Source organism: Bufo bufo, chromosome 5, assembly GCF_905171765.1.
Source record: "Bufo bufo chromosome 5, aBufBuf1.1, whole genome shotgun sequence".
Lineage (NCBI taxonomy): Eukaryota > Metazoa > Chordata > Amphibia > Anura > Bufonidae > Bufo > Bufo bufo.
Genome location: NC_053393.1, coordinates 566,892,918 through 566,916,698, shown reverse-complemented (window position 1 = coordinate 566,916,698; position 23,781 = coordinate 566,892,918). Strand labels below are relative to the sequence as shown.

General features: G+C 47.3%; 1 protein-coding gene across 3 annotated transcripts in view; it reads right to left on the bottom strand.

Moving 5' to 3' along the window:
* The window catches only part of LOC121002078 (tyrosinase-like), a 112,693-nt gene extending 96,687 nt beyond the window's left edge, over window positions 1-16,006 (bottom strand). Inside the window, exon 1 of one of the 3 annotated variants that reach the window (XM_040433376.1) lies at window positions 15,993-16,006. The gene's annotated coding sequence lies outside the window, so the exon portion shown is untranslated. The other 2 variants (XM_040433375.1, XM_040433377.1) reach the window with 2 other exon arrangements.
* Between the last annotated feature and the right edge of the window lie 7,775 nt (window positions 16,007-23,781).

Genomic DNA, 23,781 nt, shown 5'->3' with positions numbered 1-23,781 from the left:
TTATTGTTTTGTGTTTGTTATATTCCCTGTTGTTTGTATCTGGACCTGAGACAGAGACTACCATTCGTCCATCTGGGGAGGAATGGGTTGTCTCTGGACCTAACCTCATTCCAGGGCCTTATAGGGATATAAGGGCCTAGGTATACAGCATATGAATATTCCTACCTTCAAGGTCTATTCATATTGATAGATAGTTAGGGCTCGGATTTGGGTTGTTTAGGAGGTGACCTGTTACTTCCCTAGTTTCCAGGCCCAATTACTGTTCCCCTTCCCTCCTGTGTTTAGAGTGGAGTTTTTTCCCCCCAGACTAATCATGACAAACACGTTGGGATGTTCGGGTGCTCTACAGAGCACCAAAGCACGATGAAAGTCAATGGGAGAACCCGAACATTAAACCAGGCACCCCCTGCTCTGAAGAGTGGAGGGTGTCTGGTTCACAGGAAAAGCTCAGGAATTGATGGAAACACCACTGAAATGGTTCAGGAACAGCATGGGGAGGATGTGTGGATGCATCATGGAATCCCAGGTCGCTGCTGGGAACGATGTTGTCCGAGTAGTACGCAAATTTTATAGACTGGCAATAATACGCACAAAACCGAAGATAAAATCTATTATAGAGGAAAAATGCAGTAAGTGAAAGGGCTGCCAAAAATTACACATAAAGAAGGGCATCATACACAGTCTTGAAAAATTATGATTGATGGCCTGCTGGTGACCCTCTAAAACATTAGGGGTGAGGGTCTGCTGCTGAGCTGACCATCTAAAACATTACGGGTGAGGGCCTGCTGCTGATCTGACCATCTAAAACATTAGGGGTGAGGGCCTGCTGCTGAGCTGACCCTCTAAAACATTAGGAGTTAGGGCAGACTAATAAGCATGTTAATATGATGGAAGAGGAGGAGGACGAGAAAATTCAACCATATATCCTTTTTTGTGGTGGAAGGGGTGCATGGGAACACAGTGTACTCAATACACCATAAAAAAGCACACATTTAAAGTGCCTTTATGTTCATCCGCTCTCCTCTGGTGAAGTCGAGAAGTCATGGTCAATCCAGGCCTTGTTCATTTTTTTAAGAGTCAACCTGTCAGCATTTTCAGTTGACAGGCGGATACACTTATCTGTTATTATGCCACCAGCAGCACTAAATACCCGCTCTGACAAAACGCTGGCGGCAGGGCAGGCCAGCACCTTCAAGGCGTAGAGCGCCAGTTTGTGCCACGTGTACAGCTTGGACACCCAGTAGTTGTAAGGCACTGAGGGATCACTGAGGATGCTGACATGGTCTGCTACGTACTCCTTCACCATCTTCCAAAACTTTTCCCTCCTTGTACCACTAGGCCGCACTTCAGGGTGAGGGTGCTGGCGGGGTGTCATGAAACTGTCCCAGGCTTTGGGGAGTGTTGCCCTGCCTCTGTTGGAACTGCTGTGTGTTCCCCTTGCCTCCCCTCCTCGGTTGCCCAAGGAACTACGTAATTTTTCCACGAGGACCTTCTGGTATTGCACCATTTTGCTTGTCCTCTCCACCACAGGAATGAGAGATGAGAAGTTCTCTTTGTAGCGGGGGTGGAGAAAGGTGAAAAACCAGTAATCGGCGTTGTCCAAAATGCGCAAAAAAACGCGCGAGTCACGGGAAAGGCAGCATAACATAAAGTCAGCCATGTGTGCCAGAGTTCCAACAGGCAAGACTTTGCTGTCTTCATCAGGAGAATGACTCTCAATCTTCTCATCCTCTTCAGCCCATCCATGCTGAACAGATGCAGGGCTGGCATTAGGGGGAGAAAACTGGGAAATTGCCCAGGGCCCCCATCCTCTAAGGGGCCCCCTGCTTCAGTGCTGCTGTTTAGCTGAACGTCCCTGGAAGCGGACTGGCAGACAGCTGAACAGCTGCACTTTACAATACAGTGTGAAGCCCCCCCACTGTACACATAACACAAGTCATTTACCACAGTGCTGCTCTGCAAACTGACAGCTCCAGACACCAGTAACACTCTTCTACTGGAGCTGTAGGACCTGCCATTATTGTCACCTGCAGGAGGCGGAGCTCAGCAGAGAAGAGGGGGATGAAGGACCTGCGATGACCTCACCATCATGTGAAAAAAGGTGGTCGATAAGGGGAAATGGGAGTAGCCCCCTAAATACTGCTCAAATACAAGAACCAAAAAACTATAAGGGGCAGTATACTAAAGTTAAAAATACATTTTTAATGAAATATGGGAGATAAAACAACGGCCCCACAGACAAAATATGCCGAGTGGTCAAAAAACAATTAGCAAAAGACAAACGTACACATATATATAGGTGACGGACTAGTCTGATGGTAACAGAAGACGGGCAAAACAGTATAGAAACCAAATAAACTGGCCCTGTTACCATCAGACTAGTCCGTCACCTATATATATATGTGTACGTTTGTCTTTTGCTAATTGTTTTTTGACCACTCGGCATATTTGTTGAGTGTGCACAGGTCTTACGTGTAGTTTGTCTGTGGGGCCGTTGTTTTATCTCCCATATTTCATTAAAAATGTATTTTTAACTTTAGTATACTGCCCCTTAGTTTTTTGGCTCACCATCATGTGACCAGAACAGGAGGCGGAGCTAAGCAGTGCAGTAAAGTAATGAAGAAGAAGACCAGTGATGCATGGGAAGAAGTGAAGGATTCAATGTAAGTGCCAGGGAAGTGCTGGAAGTTACAGTCCTCTCCTGTTATACCTCCTGCGGTAATGTGCTCTGAATAGTCATCCACCTAGGGCGCCACTTCGCTACCCATAAAGGGGGGCGCACTCATGACGGTCCAACTTTACAAGCCTCAGGCCACTAGGCCTCAATCCTGTGAGGCATTAGAACAGTGCAAGAAGCCACAATTACATCAATGCAACTTCCTACGCTGGGTCTCGCATGGTGACATGATCACGTGAGACCCGGAGCAGGAGTGGTCATGTCATTGGGACCGTATGCATCAGGACACAGCAACACAAGCCACAGATAAAACTGTGGTCTGCATCACAGACAGTGGCGGGGAAAATGGGAGTGAAGTGTTATTATTATTTTTTTTTTATACTAAATGTCCGCACTGCTAGGGGCACCAGGGAAGGGGGGAAGGAGATCATTATATATACCTTGCAGTACTGGGGAGGAATGGAGAAGCATCATATACTGGCGCAACAGGGTACATTATATATATACTGGCACTATGGGGGGAGCATTATATATTGGAACTAGTGGGGAGCACTACAGGGGGACATTAGAGCCACTGGGAGCATTATGGTTATATTATTACTACTAGAGTACTGTAGGGGCACCCTGCACCCCTGCCGATCAGCTGTTTTAGGAGACTGCGTGCGCTGTGCGCACATGCCGTCTCCTTTCTCTCTTCCTGCTCACTGCTGTATGTCTATGGGACAGCAGCAGTGGACAGCACGCGCCATCTGCTCAAACAGCTGATCGGCGGGGGTGTCAGGTGTTGGACTGTGTTTATAGCACATTATTACAAGATTTGGAACCCCACTTTTGATTTTGCCCATGGCCACATTTTGTCTAAAACCATCCCTGAACAGATGGAATAAACCTGCTATGGGTACTACCCTCTGTAGCGGAGGCAACCGTCTCCTGCTCCTCCTCATCATCATCCGATTCGTGCTGAGAAGATGAACTGAGGGTGGTCTGGCTATCACCCTGTGTAATGTTTTCCCCCATTTCCACCTCTTCCACATGGAAAGCATCATCCTTAATTGTGAGCATCGATCGTTTGAGTAGACACAGAAGTGGGATGGTAACACTGATAATAGCCGCATCACCACTCCCCATCGGTGTTGATTCCTCAAAGTTTCTTAAAACCTTACAGAGGTCAGACATCCATGCCCACTCCTCGCTTGTGAAGAGCCGAAGCTGACTGGAAAGGCGACGACCATGTTGTAGCTGGTATTCCACTAACAAAGCCTGGCCAACATGTGGAACGTGGAGTTACAGCGCGTGCTCACGTCCTACAACAGTCGGTGAGCTGGCAATTGCAATCGCTGCTGCAGCGTTGACAGACCGGCGGCAACTGTAGATGACTTTCGAAAATGGGCACACAAGCGGCGCACCTTCACCAGTAGCTCAGGCAAATTGGGGTAGGTTTTGAGAAATCGCTGAAACAATACGTTGAATACGTGGGCTAGGCATGGTATGTGTGTGAGCTTGCCGAGCTCCAAAGCCGCCACCAAGTTACAGCCATTATCAGACACAACCATGCCTGGTTCTAGGTTGAGTGGCGAGAGCCACAGCTCAGTCTGGTCCCTTATCCCCTGCCACAGCTCTGCGGTGTTGTCACCTAAGCAAATTAGTTTCAGCACGGCCTGTTGCCGCTTCCCCACTGCAGTGCTACTCTGCTTCCAGCAACTGGCTGACTGGTGCTGCAAGATGAGAATTCAGAGGTGGAAGTGGAGGAGGAGAAGGTGGGGGGGTTGCAGCCACTAATGTAGTTGGTGGCGGAAATCCTGATGGAAGTAGGGCCCACAATCCTTGGCGTTGGTAGCACCTGTGCCATCCCTGGGTACGACTCGCTCCCGACCTCTACAACGTTCACCCAGTGTGCCGTCAGGGAAATATAGCTTCCCTGGCCAAATGCACTTGTCCATGTATCAGTGGTTAAGTGGGCCTTCCCAATAACTGCGTTGGTCAGGGCACGGGTGATGATAAGAGGCACAGGCTGGTGTAAGGCGGGTGACGGCACAAAGGAAAAAATAGTGGCAGCTGGGGACTGAGTAACAAGGGACGGCCACCGCCATCAGGCTGTGGAAAGCCTCATTGTCCACAAACCTAAATGGGAACATTTCCAGGGCCAGTAATTTGGAAAGGTGCGTATTTAGTGCTATGGCCTGTGGGTCGGTGGCTGTGTATTTACGTTTTCGTTCAAATGCCTGGGATATGGACATCTGTACGCTGCGCTGGGACACAGAATTGGATGTGCTAGCTGATGGTGCTTGCGAAGGTCCAGGTGCAGGGCGGGAGGTATCCGGGCCTGCGTCTTGTACAGGGTATTGGCCAGCACGTAACACAGGGGAAGAAGAGGCAGTGGTGTGACCCGCAGACACTTATTGTGGACCCAGGCGTTCGGCCCACTTATTAGGGTGCTTTGATGCCATATGGCAGATCATGCTGGTGGTGGTGAGGTTGCTAGTGTTCACGCCCCTGCTCATTTTGGTACGGCACAGGTTGCAAATGACAATTCTTTTATCGTCCGCACTTTCCTCAAAAAACCGCCAGACTGCGGAACACCTACCCCTTGGCAAAGAAAATTGCCGCAAGGGGGTGCTTCGGGGAACAGTTGCGGGCCTGTTTGGTGTGGCCCACCTTTTCCCTTTTGCCACCCCACTGCCTCTTCCAGCCTGTTGCGGTGCAGCAGATCCATCCCCCTCTGTACTGCTGTCCTCGCTCGGCTTGTCACCTTCCCAGGTTGGGTCAGTGACTTCATAGTCCACCACCTCCTTTTCCACTTCCTCACTCTGGTCATCCTCCTGACTTGTTGACCTAAGAAGAACCTCACTTATTGACAACTGTGTCTCATCCTCATCATCAACCTCTTGAGACACTAATTGCCGTTGACTTATTGGCAACTGTGTCTCATCATCATCATCCACCTTGTGAAACACTAATTGTCGTTCCCCACCATCACCTTCTTCTGACTGTAGATGCTCAAGAGTTTGGGAATCAGTGCACAAGATCTCCTCATGTCCCTCTTCAAGAGGGCTTGGCGAAAGGCCTAAATGAAGGAATGGCGCTGAAAAGAGCTCCTCAGAATATCCGAGTGTGGGATGACTTGTTTGCGAAGACTCTCCATGGTGGGAGGAAGGAGGATCAGGGTGAGGATTCTGTTGACTAGACTCTTGGCTACTGAGACTGGACTTTGTGGAAGACAGGGTGGTGCTTAACCGACTGGAAGCATTATCTGCTGCAATCCAGGCGACCACCTGGTCGCACTGGTGTGACTTCGATAGTGGTGTTCTGCACCGCCCTGCAAACAGGACATGAAGCTAGGTAACGTGGATGAATGTGTTTCTTGTGCTCTGGCAGCAGGCACAGTTTCACCGTGCCCAGGGCCACGGCCTCTGCGTGCACCATCAACAGCATGGCCACTTCCCCGTCCCTTAATGCTCGCCTTGAGCATATTAAATGGTATATACAGTCAGGTCCATAAATATTGGGACATCAACACATTTTTGGCTCTATACACCACCACAATGGATTTGAAATGAAACGGACAAGATGTGCTTTACCTGCAGACTGTCAGCTTTAATTTGAGGGTATTTACATCCAAATCAGGTGAACGGTGCAGGAATTACATATGTTTGCATATGTGCCTCCCACTTGTAAAGGAACCAAAAGTAATGGGACAGAATAATAATTATAAATCAAACTTTCACTTTTTAATACTTGGTTGCAAATCCTTTGCAGCCAATTACAGCCTGAAGTCTGGAACGCATAGACATCACCAGATGCTGGGTTTCATCCCTGGTGATGCTCTGCCAGGCCTCTACTGCAACTGTCTTCAGTTCCTGCTTGGAATCTGAGCAGGAGAAGGAGCAACTGATGATGATGAGGACACTGTACTGCTTGGGGATGCGGGTTAGCTGCCATAGAGAACACCAGCAGAAGGTAGACAGACTTGATCTTGTTGGGAATGCTGGACAGTTCTATTTACCCACAGCATCTGGTGATGCCGCCGCATGTGCTGCAATAGAGCCCTGGTACATTATGTTTGTGTGTGAACACCCATGCCTTATTTTAATCCTGCAGATATTGCACATGGCTGTGTTTTTTTTTGTGCCGGCCTTGTGGATAGAAATGCCATGCGGCAGTTGCTAGCACAGAGTTAGTGGCAGCCAAGCTTGGCATAGGTCTGCAGAATTTGGAGCCTGCGCCTACAATATTAGTGGCATCACTAGTTCAACTTATATGTTACTATACTGTAATGACCTCTATACACAGGCTGATATGTTACTGTACTGTAATGACCCCTATACACAGGCTGATATGTTACTATACTGTAATGACTCCTATACACAGGCTGATATGTTACTATACTGTAATGACCGCTATACACAGGCTGATATGTTACTATACTGTAATGACTCCTATACACAGGCTGATATGTTACTGTACTGTAATGACCCCTATACACAGGCTGATATGTTACTATACTGTAATGACTCCTATACACAGGCTGATATGTTACTATACTGTAATGACCCCTATACACAGGCTGATATGTTACTATACTGTAATGACTCCTATACACAGGCTGATATGTTACTATTGTCACGGCAGGCGTGCACTCACAGATAACCCACCAACCAGGCTCTGGGCGAGAGACAGGGGAAGGGTCACCTCCTAGCTAATCCCTGACCTCTTTCCTTGCACTGCTCAGCCCACATGCAGACCTTAATGGTAGGTATGATGTGTCCCTGTGCCTGGGCTGAAACACCCTAAATTTCCTAAGATGGTGAAGAGGGGAAATAGGAGCAGCCTGCTCGCACAGAACCTGGATGGGAGAGATGACACAAAACAACCAAACTAGAAATCACACTTATCTTTCTGAGCTGGAACAGACAACCTTCCTTCCTAGCTTCCAAGACCACAATGATTCCTATAATCCGCTCAGAGCACTGGGATGGTGTGCTATTTAAACTAATGACCCCACCCAGTGCACCTGAAGAGAAGCGGATCCACCACGGCTCCAAAACAAACACTAAACTTGTGCTGCTGTCCTGGCCGACCTCCGCACATCGTCAGAGCGGGGCATGACAGTACCCCCCCCTTCTACGGGTGACCTCCGGACACCCCGGACCAACCTTATCCGGATGGGACCTATGAAAAGCCCTCACCAGTCGGCTGGCGTTGACATCCAACGCCGGAACCCACATCCTCTCCTCCGGGCCGTATCCCCTCCAGTGCACCAGGTACTGAAGGGAACCCCGAAGAACTCTAGAGTCGAGAATCCTGGAGATCTCAAACTCCAAGTTTCCCTCGACTAGAACAGGAGGAGGAGGCAATGGCGATGGTTCCACCGGTCTCACGTATTTTTTTAGTAAAGACCTGTGGAACACATCATGGATCCTCCAAGTCTGCGGAAGATCCAGCCGAAACGCTACAGGATTGATCACCGCAGAAATTTTATACGGACCAATAAATCTTGGACCCAGTTTCCAAGATGGCACACTCAATTTGATATTCTTAGTGGACAACCACACCAGATCACCCACACACAGGTCCGGACCAGTCACACGTCTCTTGTCAGCCATTCGTTTATACCTCTCACCCATCTTCTCCAAATTCCCTTGAATCCTCCGCCAGATGGAGGATAAGGCAGAAGAGAATCTCTCCTCCTCTGGCATCCCAGAGGAACTAGTCCCAGAAAAGGTACCAAACTGAGGATGGAAACCGTATGCGCCAAAAAATGGCGACTTACCCGTGGACTCCTGCCTACGGTTATTCAACGCAAACTCTGCTAGGGGCAGGAATGAGGACCAGTCCTCCTGATTCTCAGCCACAAAGCACCTCAAGTAGGTCTCCAGGTTTTGATTAGTACGCTCCGTCTGACCATTCGACTGCAGATGAAAAGCCGAAGAGAATGAAAGTTGAATGCCAAGCCGAGAGCAGAACGCCCTCCAAAACCTGGAGACAAACTGCGTGCCCCTATCAGAGACCACATCTGAAGGAATACCATGCAATTTCATAATATTATCCACAAAAATCTGCGCAAGAGTCTTAGCGTTAGGTAGACTTGTTAGTGGTATAAAGTGAGCCATTTTACTGAAACGGTCAACTACCACCAAAATCACTGTTCTCCCGGAGGAACTCGGCAGATCAGTAATAAAGTCCATAGACAAATGCGTCCAAGGACGAGACGGAATCGACAATGGAAGAAGTGAACCAGCAGGTCGAGTATGAGCAACCTTTGACCGAGCGCAGGTTTCACAAGCTGTCACGTAATTCTCAATGCTCTTACGTAACCCTGGCCACCAGAACCTCCGGGATACTAGATCACATGTGGACTTACCACCAGGATGTCCAGCGAGGACAGTATCGTGATGTTCCTTGAACACCTTATATCGCAGGCCCTCAGGAACAAACAACCTCCCTGGGGGACAAGAACCAGGAGCCCCCCCCCTGGGCTTCTAACACCTCCATCTCCAATTCAGGGTACAGAGCGGAGACCACCACCCCATCCGCTAAAATCGGCGCAGGATCCTCTGAATCACCTCCCCCAGGAAAGCTGCGAGACAAGGCATCTGCCTTGACGTTCTTGATCCCTGGGCGAAAGGTAACCACAAAATTGAACCTGGTAAAAAACAGTGACCATCTGGCCTGCCTAGGGTTCAGACGCTTGGCAGATTGCAGGTAAGCCAAATTCTTATGGTCTGTATATACCGTAATGGGGTGAGACGCCCCCTCCAACCAGTGACGCCATTCCTCAAAGGCCAACTTGATAGCCAACAACTCTCTATCTCCAACATCATAATTCCTCTCGGCGACCGAGAGCTTCTTGGAAAAAAAGGCACACGGGACCCACTTGCCAGGAGATGAACCCTGTAACAGCACCGCTCCAACCCGCACCTCTGATGCATCAACCTCCACTACGAATGGCTGAGACACATCCGGCTGCACCAGAATGGGAGCAGACGCAAAACGCTCCTTAACCCCTTAAGGACACAGGACGTACCGGTACGCCCTATTTCCCGAGTCCTTAAGGACACAGGACGTACCGGTACGTCCTGACTTAAAATCGGGATTCCGGCGCCCCAGGGGTTAATCGTAACGGGATGCCGGCTGAAATCATTCAGCTGACATACCGTAACAACGCAGGGGGGGGTCATTTGACCCCCCGTATCGGCGATCGCAGAAAACCGCAGGTCAATTCAGACCTGCGGTTTTCTGCGTTTCCGGTCCATTCGGGTGTCCTGTGACCCGATGAACCGGAAAAAGACTGCGATCGGTGGCGTGATTACACACCACCAATCACAGTCCGAAGATTTGGAGAGGCGGTGCTGGCCCTGGTGCTGAACACTGCTGTCCAGAGTGCTGATTGGTGCAGGGGAGAGAGGCGCGAGATTCAAACTTCCTGCGCTCCTCTCTCCCCTCCTCTTCCTGTTCTGCACGAGCACCCGGCAGCATCGTCCAGCACCAGCTCCTGAGTCCCCCCTAATCGCCATCCATCACCCTCCTGCACCCATCGCCACCCAGGTAGGTTAGGGTCAGTGAGGGAGAGGCACCGTTAGGCAGGGAAAGAAGGGAAAAGTTAGTTAGGAAAATAAAAATAAAAAGTACTTTTATTCAAAACTTTTTTTGATCCATCTATCAGACCCCAGACCCCCCCTGCCACTTGCCCCCCCCCCACCAGCCCCCCACCACCACCAGTTTCTACTCTAGGGGTGCATCAGGGGGCTTGAAAGGGTACATGGTGTAAATAAACCAGTCCAGCAAAATCTGCCTTCCAAAACCCATATGGCGTTCCCCTTCTTCTATGTGCTCCCGTTCGGCCAAACAGTAGTTTACGACCACATATGGGGTGTTTCTGCAAATTACAGAATCAGGGCAACCCATTTTGAGTGTTGTTTGGCAGTTAACCCTTGTTTTACTCCTGGAAAAAATGTAATATATTGGAAAATTTTCCAAAAAATAGAAATTTCAAAATTGTTTCTCCATCTGCCATTAACTCTTGTGGAACACCTATAGGGTTAACAAAGTTTGTAAACCCAGTTTTGAATACCTTGAGGGGTGTACTTTCTTAGATGGAGTCACTTTTTTGAAATTTCTATTCTAGGGGTACAGCAGGGGGCTTCAAATTGGACATGGTATAAACAAAACCAGTCCTGCAAAATCTGCCTTCCAAAACCCATATGGTGTTCCCCTCCTTCTATGTGCTCCCGTTCGGCCAAACAGTAGTTTACGACCACATATGGGGTGTTTCTGCAAACTACAGAATCAGGGCAACCCATTTTGAGTGTTGTTTGGCAGTTAACCCTTGTTTTACTCCTGGAAAAAATTGATTATATTGGAAAATTTTCCAAAAAATAGAAATTTTCGAAATTGTTTCTCAATCTGCCATTAACTCTTGTAGAAGACCTAAAGGGTTAATAAAGTTTGAAAAAACTGTTTTGAATACCTTGATGGGTGTAGTTTCTAGAATGGGGTCATTTTTGGGAGGTTTCTATTATCTAAGCCTCACAATATGACTTCAAACCTGAACTGGTCCATAAAAAGTGGGATTTTGAAGATTTCTGAAAAGGTTCAAAATTTGCTTCTAAACTTCTAAGCCTTGTAACATCATAAAAAAAAAATATATATCATTCCCAAAATGCTACAAACATGAAGTAGACATATGGGGAATGTAAAGTCATCACAATTTTTGGGGGTATTACTATGTATTGCAGAAGTAGAGAAACTGAAACTTTGAAATTTGCTAATTTTTCAAAATTTTTGGTAAAAATTGTATTTTTTTATGCAAAAAAATTTACTTTTTTGACCCAATTTTAGCAGTGTCATGAAGTACAATATGTGACGAAAAAACAATCTCTGGGTAAGTCAAAGCGTTTTAAAGTTATCAGCACTTAAAGTGACACTGGTCAGATTTGCAAAAAATGGCCTGGTCCTTAAGGTGAAATAGGGCTGTGTCCTTAAGGGGTTAATAGCCAAAACGGCCTGCAATGCCTCATCCGACCAGACAGAGACATCGGCGCCCTTCTTGGTCATATCAGTGAGAGGTTTTACTACGGTGGAATAATTCAAAATAAATTTTATATAATAATTCGTAAACCCCAAGAACCGCATCAAAGCTTTCTGATTCTCTGAACGGTCCCACTCCAGAACCACCCGGACCTTTTCGGGGTCCATACGAAAACCAGAATCAGAAAGCATGTATCCCAAGAACGGAAGCTCTTGCACCGCAAACAAACATTTCTCTAATTTGGCATATAATTTATTCTCCCGAAGGATCGTCAAAACCTGTCTCACATGATCCTGATGGGTCTTCAGATCAGGAGAATAAATTAAAATGTCATTCAGGTAAACTACTACGAACCTCCCCACCAAATGATGAAAAATGTCATTCGAATCGCTGAAATACCGCTGGCGCGTTCGTCAACCCAAAAAGCATAACCAGGTTCTCAAAATGACCCTCATGCGTATTGAAGGCCGTTTTCCACTTATCCCCCTCCCTGATTCTGATCAGATTGTAGGCCCCTCTCAAATCCAACTTGGAGAACACCTTGGCTCCAACAATCTGATCAAAAAAATCAGAGATCAAAGGCAGGGGATACGGATCCCGGACCATAAACTCTCGGCGACATACTTTCGCATGACCTCTCTTTCGGGTTGAGAGAGGTTGTAAAGCCGAGACTTTGGCAACTTAGCCCCCGGAATGAGATTAACTGGACAATCATAGTCTCGATGAGGGGGCAATTCCTGAGCCCCACCCTCCGAAAAGACATCTGCAAAATCCGAGAGATACTGAGGTAAAGCCGTAATGGACACACCAGAGATAGATGTGCCAAGACAATTATCCGAACAAAACTCACTCCAACCAATGATTTGTCTCGCTTGCCAGTCTATAATTGGGTTATGTCTAGTCAACCATGGCAACCCCAAAACTATAGGAGCTGGCAAATCCTTCATGACAAAACAAGAAATAATTTCAACATGTGAATCACTCACCCTTAAGTGAATACCATGAACAATGTGAGTAAGGCTCCTTTGAGAAAGAGGGGAAGAATGAATTGCAAAAACACGAATCTCGTTCTCTAAAGTGCAAGTACTTAGTCCTAGGTTTTGAAGGAAAAGAAAGTCAATTAGGTTTACCCCAGCACCACAATCAAGGAATACATCAACAAAAACATTTTTTGACTCTAGCGCCACCATAGCTGGAAGGAGAAAACGGGAACTGCAGGGAGCTTGCATACCTGCCTGCTCCACCACACCATTCGTACTACCAAGTGTCAGGGAAGTTTTTTTTTCTTTTTTCTTTTTCTCTTCCACCTGTGGTTTACCATAAGGACAAGCAAAAATAAAATGACCCCTCTTTCCACAATAGTAACATAGTTTGTGCACTTTCCTAAAGTCTCTACTATCAGAATGGCAAGAAACCTGACCCAACTGCATGGGTTCCTCCGCAACCCCAGAGTTACCTGTAACATCACCCGGGGAGGCAGTAGAGACGAAACCACTCGCAGAAGGGGTACCTTGCGCAGAGGGAGCCCTATACCTCTCTCTGATACGTCTATCTAGCCGTACTGCTAAAGACATGGCGTTCTCCAAAGAGTCTGGGTATTCATGAAAAGCAAGGGCATCCTTCAATCTTTCAGATAACCCCTGACAAAACGGACTACGTAACGCGGGATCATTCCACTCTAATTCAGTAGCCTACCTCCTAAACTCAACACAGTAAGCCTCTGCAGTAAGTTCCCCCTGAAACAAATTATGTAATCTCGACTCTGCCATCGAGACCCGATCTGGGTCATCGTAGATTAATCCCAGAGCCTTAAAAAATTCCTCCACCGACCGGAGGGCCCGAGAACCAGATGGCAGAGAAAAGGCCCAGGATTGCGCGTCCCCTTTAAGCAGACAAATAACTATACCTATCCTCTGACTCTCATCACCTGACGACGATGGACGCAGCCGAAAGTACAATTTGCAGGATTCTCTAAAACTGATAAAGTCATCCGTACCTCCTGAAAATTGATCAGGAAGAGCCACTTTTGGCTCCACACAAATTTGACCTGCACCAACTGCCAGAGCGTCTGACACCGTGTGACCGAACCCCGTAGCTCCACAACCTCTAGGGATAGCCCCTGCATGCGGTCAACTAATGCTTCAATTGATGCCATCACAAAACCGCTGAGTAATGGCAGTCACAGTATGGCGGATTATAATGTCACGGCAGGCGTGCACTCAGACTCACAGATAACCCACCAACCAGGCTCTGGGCGAGAGACAGGGGAAGGGCCACCTCCTAGCTAATCCCTGACCTCTTTCCCTGCACTGCTCAGCCCACATGCAGACCTTAATGGTAGGTATGATGTGTCCCCGGGCTGAAACACCCTAAATTCCCTAAGATGGTGAAGAGGGGAAATAGGAGCAGCCTGCTCGCACAGAACCTGGATGGGAGAGATGACACAAAACAACCAAACTAGAAATCTTATCTTTCTGAGCTGGAACAGACAACCTTCCTTCCTAGCTTCCAAGACCACAATGATTCCTATAATCCGCTGAGAGCACTGGGATGGTGTGCTATTTAAACTAATGACCCCACCCAGTGCACCTGATGAGAGGCGGATCCAGCACGGCTCCAAAACAAACACTAAACTCGTGCTGCTATCCTGTCCGACCTCCGCACATCGTCAGAGCGGGGCAGGACAACTATACTGTAATGACTCCTATACACAGGCTGATATGTTATACTGTAATGACTCCTATACACAGGCTGATATGTTACTATACTGTAATGACTCCTATACACAGGCTGACATATTATACTGTAATGACTCCCATACACAGGCTGATTTGTTACTATACCGTAATGACTCCTATACACAGACTGTTATGTTACTATACTGTAATGACTCCTATACACAGGCTGATATATTATACTGTAATGACCCCTATACACAGGCTGATATGTTACTATACCGTAATTACTCCTATACACAGACTGACATATTATACTGTAATGACTTCTATTCCTCGGCTGATTATAGTTATTTTTTTATTTTTCTGATTTCCCGGAAGACATATCAGTCTGGATTTCGCTTTTTAGATGGAAAAAAGTACTGGATGCAGGATAATGGATCTGAGACAGAAGTGGCTGAGACGGACGCCAAATGTTCATAACCGACGCACAGGACCTAAAGAACGGAAACATAACGCTCCCTCGTACTCGCTGTGAGGCAGCACATATATAATAACCATTACAGATATATTGACGGCATGGACCTTACTGGTCGCTAACGCCGCACTTGTGCACATCACACACTTGTTAAGAAATATATTGGAATATTATGCGTGCATCACTAAGGGTATCGGTACTCCCTGCGTATCACAGAGGGGGGGCTCTAATTAAGGGTACTCTACCTTATCTCTGGCATATCCACCATCTTGGGCGTCGGGGCTCATCAAGACCTGCTCCAAGCGAAGGGATTGTTCCTTTGCTTCTGTATCTGTAGATTCCTTACTTCTCTGCTATTTCTAAGTCCGTCATTTAGTCACTTTCACATTGTTTAAGCCTATTTATTCCCGTACCCTTAAATCCACAGTAAAGCAATATTTCTAAATACAGGGAGCCACGTAATACTACGATAAAGGGTCAACTGATGCTTCACACTAGCTTTCCATACAGAGAGATATGTAATATCATGGCAACAATTAACCCTTTATTTCATTGCAGCTCTCAAAAGCCAGCTATATGAGAGAGCCATGTAATATCAAGATAAGGATGAAGCAGATGGTTAACCCTTAATGGACAGACAGAAGATAGTCATGTAATATTAGGGCAAGGCAAACTCTGTGATATCAATATATGGATTAACCCTATATGTAGTACTGCGCAGCTGTGTCTGTGACCCCCGGGTGAGAATGTAAATCACGCTTACCCTCTACCCATGTAAATGAGTGAGAGTAGTAGTACCTTGTGTGCGGCTGGTGACTCATGCCTCTGAGCACAGCTTGTATTCACCCTCTTCCACCGTGTATATGAGTGAGAGTAGTAGTACCTTGTGTGCGGCTGGTGACTCATGCCTCTGATCACAGCTTGTATTCACCCTCTTCCACCGTGTATATGAGTGAGAGTAGTAGTACCTTGTTTGCGGCTGGTGTCCCAGGTCTCCGTTCACAGCTTGCATTCACCATCCACCACTGTGTATATGAGTGAGAGTAGTAGTACTTTGTGGCTGGTGTCTCATACCTCTGAGCACAGCTTGTATTCACCCTCTTCCACCGTGTATATGAGTGAGAGTAGTAGTACCTTGTGTCCCAGGCCTCCGGTCACAGCTTGTGAGGATGGGGCTGAGGGAGCTCACTTTATAGGTTCCTGGGCTGGGACGGGACAGGTGTGTCTCCGCTTACCGAACAGCCCTGAAGTGCTAATTCCTCTGCTTAGTCACTGTCAGACGGACGCACATTAACAGCTCATTAGCAGTGAGAGCAGCAGGTGTCTGACAACCCAAATCCCCTGAAATCAAACACCCCCAACCCAGCGAAGGGTGAATGCGGCAGGAACTGCCCAGACTGGCGGAATTCCTATTAGTCGCAGATTCATAAGGTGATATTATTATCATCAGTACTAATTCTAACTGTACGAGCACATTCACACGTAAACGTCATGCAAATCCCAGCAGATTCCAGATGGAGATCTGGTCCGTGTGTTAGCCGCATCGCCTGGGCCGCCCGCAGCACAGTGATTTATGATACACCCAGTCCATCTGACGGCGGTACAGTACACAGGGTCCGGCGGGACAGTCCCGGATTTAAGTGGCTGTCCCGCGGTCACGGGCGGGGGAGGTATGTCCCGCTCTCTTCTATAGGACGCAGAGACAGCTGATTATAATGGTGAAGCAGGGGGCCCCCCTACCCTGGTCATCAGGAGGGGGCGCTGTGGAGCTCTGAGGAGGACTTGATCATTTAGGATCCTCCTCTGTCTGCAGTCACTGAAGGACCTGTGATGACATCAGCAGGCAGTTCTCAGCAGTTGAAGGACCTGCGATGATATCACGTCCATGTGATGAAGAGGCAGAGGAGAGAACATAGCAACTGATTCAATGTAAGAGGCTGAGAGCCCGGGATATGCTGGGAGCCAGTGGTGTACATGGAAAAGTAAGGGCCCCATAGCAAGAATCGAACCAGGCCCCCCAAACAGGACAGAAGGTTTTCTGCCTAAACCCCCTTTAGTGACCCTTGGGCCATTTTTCCCCTGACTCATTTATTAAAAGTTGTCCCTTTAGAGGGTAGAGTCCTGACCAAGTTTTCACTTCCAGTAGAAGAGGGGATAGTCCCAACTAAGACTGGGCCCCCTCTTGCCCTGGGCCCCATAGCAGTCACATGGTCTGCCGCTATGGTAGTTGCGTCCCTGCTGGGAGCTGTAGTTCTCCTGCTTGGGGGAAGGGAGTGGTTATTTGCCTAGCTTTGCATGGAGGGAAGTGATGTTATTTACATAGGACTGCATGTTCAAGGTGACTGGGGAAGGGAGCAGTATTATGTACAGTTGTGTTCAAAATGATTCAACCCCCACTGAAGTTGAGTGTTTTGGCCCCAGTTTGACATTGATTTTGATCATTTCAGTCATCTTGTTTACAATTAAATCAAAGAGGTCCTTGTAAGTCAGACAAATATAACATGACATTTGTGGTTATTTCATTATAAATGTCTTTTCTGTGCTCACATCATTATCAGTTTTATTCAACCCCCAAGTGACATTCAATCTTAGTACTTAGTACAACATCCTTTTCCAGTTATAACAGCTTTTAAACGTGAAGCATAGCTTGACACAAGTGTCTTGCAGCGATCTACGGGTATCTTCGCCCATTCTTCATGGGCAAAAGCCTCCAGTTCAGTCACATTCTTAGGCTTGCACGCTGCAACTGCTTTCTTTAAGTCCCACCAGAGGTTCTCAGTCGGATTTAAGTCTGGTGACTGCGATGGCCACTTCAAAATGTTCCAGCCTTTAATCTGCAGCCATGCTCTAGTGGACTTGGAGGTATGCTTGGGATCATTGTCCTGTTGAAAGGTCCAACGTCTCCCAAGCCTCAGGTTTGTGACGGACTGCATCACATGTTCATCCAATATCTCCTGGTACTGAAGAGAATTCATGGTACCTTGCACACGCTGAAGCTTCCCTGTACCTGTAGAAGCAAAACAGCCCCAAAGCATGATTGACCCCCCGCCATGCTTCACAGTAGGCAAGGTGTTCTTTTCTTCATAGGCCTTGTTCTTCCTCCTCCAAACATAGCGTTGATCCATGGGCCCAAACAGTTCTCATTTTGTTTCATCAGTCCACAGAACACTTTTGTGGTTTGTCCACATGACTTTTGGCATACTGCAGTCGACTCTTATTCTTTGGAGACACAAGGGGGTGCGCCTGGGAGTTCTGGCATGGAGGCCTTCATTACGCAGTGTGCGCCTTATTGTCTGAGCTGAAACTTCAGTGCCCACATCTGACAAATCTTTCTTCAGTTCCTCAGCAGTCACACGGGGACTTTTCTCAACTTTGTGCTTCAGGTAGCGCACAGCAGTCGAAGTCAGCATCTTCTTTCTGCCACGACCAGGTAGCGTTTCAACAGTGCCCTTTGCCTTGAATTTGTGAATGATGCTTCCTATGGTGTCTCTTGGTATGTTTAACATCTCTGCAATCTTCTTATAGCCATTGCCCTTCCTGTGAAGAGACATCACCTCTTCTCTTGTCTTCCTGGACCATTCTCTTGACTTCACCATGTTTGTAAACACACCAGTAAATGTCTAGAAGGAGCCGAGTATCACAGTCCTTTTACATCTGCCTAATTGGTGCTTATTATGCTTGATTGCTGATCCTTGACATCCACAGGTGTTTTCAATACCTGATCGAAAACACTTGAATGAACCTCTGTTCTTAAGAGTGGAAGTCTTTAAGGGGTTGAATAATTGTGTCAATGAAGAAATCACAAAAAAAAACATTTAATACAATATTACAAAAACAATTGATGTCATTTTAGTTGCATTTGGTTCTTTAAAAAGTCCTTGTAAGATTTCATTCTGAACACAATTACAAATGTACACTAAATTCCCTAAAACCTTTTACAGCATTGGGGGTTGAATAATTTTGAACACAACTGTATATAAGACTGTATTTTGGAGGTGTCTGGGGAAGGGAGCGGTGTTATGTACATGGGACTGTATGTTGGAGGTGACTGGGGGAGGGAGCGGTGTTATGTACATGGGACTGTATGTTGGAGGTGTCTGGGGGAGGGAGCGGTGTTATGTACATGGGACTGTATGTTGGAGGTGACTGGGGGAGGGAGCGGTGTTATGTACATGGGACTGTATGTTGGAGGTGACTGGGGGAGGGAGCAGTGTTATGTACATGGGACTGTATGTTGGAGGTGACTGGGGGAGGGAGCGGTGTTATGTACATGGGACTGTATGTTGGAGGTGACTGGGGGAGGGAGCGGTGTTATGTACATGGGACTGTATGTTGGAGGTGACTGGGGGAGGGAACGGTGTTATGTACATGGGACTGTATGTTGGAGGTGACTGGGGGAGGGAGCGGTGTTATATACATGGGACTGTATGTTTGTGGCAGACGCAGCGCTATGTGTCTATTACTCTGTAATTCCTCTAGCGCCGTTCTATGGAAGCAGTAGGTTTAAAGAGCAACCAAATGCCTGAAATAACTTCTTTATTAACTTCAACTTTTATTCATATAACACTGCCGCCTCCGTAGCAGATAGTCCATGTACATAACACGTGTTGAAAAGATATCACAAAATGGCGGTATGCATAAGATGGTGGTTCAACTGTTCAATCTTGTCATTCAACATAAAATGGTGGATATATTTCTCTCTTTAGTATCTGTACTCTCACTTTAAGTTATTTAAGCACTTTATGATCTCTCTGAGAGATATATCTGAGGCCTAACCAATAGTTCTACTTGCAGTTAGCAGTGACTATTTGCAGATTGGTTGAGTATGATCTGGTATGGTTGCATGCAATTTGGATTACAATCTGGAATCAGAATTTGGATTGTGAACTTTGTATTTGCAATTGTATGGTTGCAATTGGTGGAACTGTAAGTAAACACATATATATCTAGTTCAGTATACAGTTTTAAACACAATACTAACAATAGGAGCATTATATAACTATTTAAAAACCTATTTTGGCCTCTTGTTCCCATAAAACTGGACTCTCAGTGGAGTGAATGTGTCTTCAGCTCCTGTCTCTGGTGAATACTGATTCTGGCAGCTCCTGCAAGGGGAATTTTCAGACAGGCTGTGTGTGAGGCTGGCTGTGATTGGTCTAGACTTCTGCCCAGCAACAACAGATTAACCCTATGCTTTCTGTTGGTTCTGCTGTGTCACTGAGTTTACCTTACATTACAAAATGAATCTTAAAGGCATATTATCTTTTTATGCTTCTGTGAACACAAAATATAACCGTTATATGACATCCAAAACATGATGTCACAGTAAATAACTTTGCTTTTGTCTTTAACACATAAACATAGTAACTGTATTAAGGCGATTATCAGGTCTATCTGTATACACATATAAGGCTATACTAGCAACCTAGGACAGGTCTTAGCTGGCCAGCTACAATGTTAGAGGTGACTGAGGGAGCAGTGTTATGTACATGGGACTGTATGTTAGAAGTGACTGAGGGAGGGAGCGGTGTTATGTACATGAGACTGTATGTTGGAGGTGACTGGGGGAGGGAGCGGTGTTATGTACATGGGACTGTATGTTGGAGGTGACTGGGGGAGGGAGCGGTGTTATGTACATGAGACTGTATGTTGGAGGTGACTGGGGGAGGGAGCGGTGTTATGTACATGAGACTGTATGTTGGAGGTGACTGGGGGAGGGAGCGGTGTTATGTACATGGGACTGTATGTTGGAGGTGACTGGGGGAGGGAGCGGTGTTATGTACATGAGACTGTATGTTGGAGGTGACTGGGGGAGGGAGCGGTGTTATGTACATAGGACTGTATGTTAGAGGTGACTGGGGGAGGGAGTGGTGTTATGTACATGGGACTGTATGTTAGAAGTGACTGAGGGAGGGAGCGGTGTTATGTACATGGGACTGTATGTTGGAGGTGACTGGGGGAGGGAGCGGTGTTATGTACATGAGACTGTATGTAAGAGGTGACTGGGGCAGGGAGGTGTTATGTACATAGGACTGTATGTAAGAGGTGACTGGGGGAGGGAGGTGTTATGTACATAGGACTGTATGTTGGAGGTGACTGGGGGAGGGAGCGGTGTTATGTACATGGGACTGTATGTTGGAGGTGTCTGGGGGAGGGAGCGGTGTTATGTACATGGGACTGTATGTTAGAAGTGACTGAGGGAGGGAGCGGTGTTATGTACATGGGACTGTATGTTGGAGGTGACTGGGGGAGGGAGCGGTGTTATGTACATGAGACTGTATGTAAAAGGTGACTGGGGGAGGGAGGTGTTATGTACATGGGACTGTATGTAAGAGGTGACTGGGGGAGGGAGGTGTTATGTACATAGGACTGTATGTTGGAGGTGACTGGGGGAGGGAGGTGTTATGTACATAGGACTGTATGTTAGAGGTGACTGGGGGAGGGAGCGGTGTTATGTACATGGGACTGTATGTTGGAGGTGACTGGGGGAGGGAGGTGTTATGTACATAGGACTGTATGTTAGAGGTGACTGGGGGAGGGAGCGGTGTTATGTACATGGGACTGTATGTTGGAGGTGACTGGGGGAGGGGGTGTTATGTACATAGGACTGTATGTTGGAGGTGACTGGGGGAGGGAGTGGTGTTATGTACATGGGACTGTATGTTAGAGGTGACTGGGGAGGGGGTGTTATGTACATGGGACTGTATGTTAGAGGTGACTGGGGGAGGGGGTGTTATGTACATAGGACTGTATGTTAGAGGTGACTAGGGGAGGGGGGGTTATGTACATGGGACTGTATGTTGGAGGTGACTGGGGGAGGGGGTGTTATGTACATGGCAGTGTATGTTGGAGGTGACTGGGGGAGGGAGGTGTTATGTACATAGGACTGTATGTTAGAGGTGACTGGGGGAGGGAGGGGTGTTATGTACATGGGACTGTATGTTAGAGGTGACTGGGGAGGGGGGGTTATGTACATGGCAGTGTATGTTGGAGGTGACTGGGGAAGGGGGGGTTATGTACATGGCAGTGTATGTTGGAGGTGACTGGGGGAGGGAGGTGTTATGTACATAGGACTGTATGTTAGAGGTGACTAGGGGAGGGGGGGTTATGTACATGGCAGTGTATGTTGGAGGTGACTGGCGGAGGGAGCGGTGTTATGTACATGGGAATATATGTTGGAGGTGACTGGGAGAGGGAGCAGTGTTATGTACATGGCACTGTATTGCATTCAGCGTACAGAAAAGAGCAAGTATGTGGCTGGAGGTAGATTACACAGTCATTGTATATCAATTTTCCAGCAGGCCAGTGTACTACAGGCCCCAAAAATTATGTATTCAGTGAACATAAAAGAACAAGTAAGTAACTGGCTGAAGGTAGATTACACGGTCATTGGATATCAATTTTTCAGCAGACCAGTGTACTACAGGCCCCAAAAATTATGCATTCATCGTACATAAAAGAACAAGTAAGTATGTGGCTGGAGGTCTATTAGACGGTCAATGGATATCAATTTTACTGAAGGCCAGTACAAATATAGGTCAAATACATATGTATTAAAAATATGGCTAACGAAATCCCCCCTCTTGAAAAAAACACTAATGATAATAGTTGAAACACGTGGTCGTCACAGGTGTTGAATTCCACCGAGGCCCAAAACATTAGGCATTCAATGGACAGAAAAGGCCTTTTATGCTGCTGTATTTACCTAAGACAGGGACCAATACTTGTTCTGGGTGGTGGCGGATATTTGTGGGCTGGCATGAGGAAATTCAATTAAACATGGTCGTCACAGGTGTTGAATTCCTCTGAGATCCATGCCTCATAAATTTTTTTGAAATGTGAGGTAGTCCACACTGTCGTCAGCTAAGCGAGTGCGCTTATCGGTCACGATCCCCCCTGCTGCGCTGAACGTCCTTTCAGACAGGACACTGGACGAGGGGCAAGCCAAAAATTCCATGGCAAATTGTGCCAGCTTTCGTCACAGGTCAAGCCTGCAAACCCAGTAGTCCAGGGGTTCCTCTCTTCTCAGAGCCTCCACATCGGCCGTTAACCTGATATAGTCGGACACCTGTCGGTCTAGGCGTTCCTTGAGGCTGGATCCGGAGAGCGGCTGTCGATGGGTTAGCTGCAAGAATGATCTCATATCCGAAGTGACCAACACATCTTCAAACCACCCACTTCTTGCAGGCGCTGTTGGATTGGTTCCCGCAACTTTTCTCTGTAGCAGCATTTCTCGAAGCATGGCCTGGAAGTGTTGCATTCTGGCAGCCCTCTGTGATGGTGGTAACATGTCCGCCATTTTGTGTTTGTACCGGGGGTCTAAGTACATTGTCACCCAGTACTAGTCCTTGGCCTTTATGCTTTTTATACGGGGGTCCCTCTTCAAACACTGGAGCATGAAGGCCCCCATTTGCACTAAACTGGAAGCGGTAGAGCGGCCTGGCTCCTGCTCATCACCCAGGATAATGTAGTTCTCGGTCTCCTTCCCCGAGCCACGGACAACACCAGGGATCCCAGAAAAGTTTAAAGTCTGCTCTTTTTGCTCCTCCTCCACCCCAGCACCATCCTCCTCTGACTCCTCTTCAGACTCCTGTTGACTTGTCTCAGATGGAGTAGCCCCCCCCCCCCCCCCCCCCCCGGGAATTCATCAAGCATTGCGACTTCCTCATCTTTCAGCTCCTGCTCCTCAACAACTTGATCAATGACACTATGCAATGCACGCTCCAGAAAGAAGGCATAAGGTACGATGTCACTGATGGTGCCCTGGCTGCCACTGAACAGTTTGATGATCTCATCAAATGGCCACAGAAGTCTGCATGCGTCGCGCATGAGCAGCCACTGACGCGGTGAAAAAAAAACAAGCTCCCCAGAACCTGTCCTGCCGCAGAGTTCGCACAGGTAGTCATTAACTGCATGTTTCTGC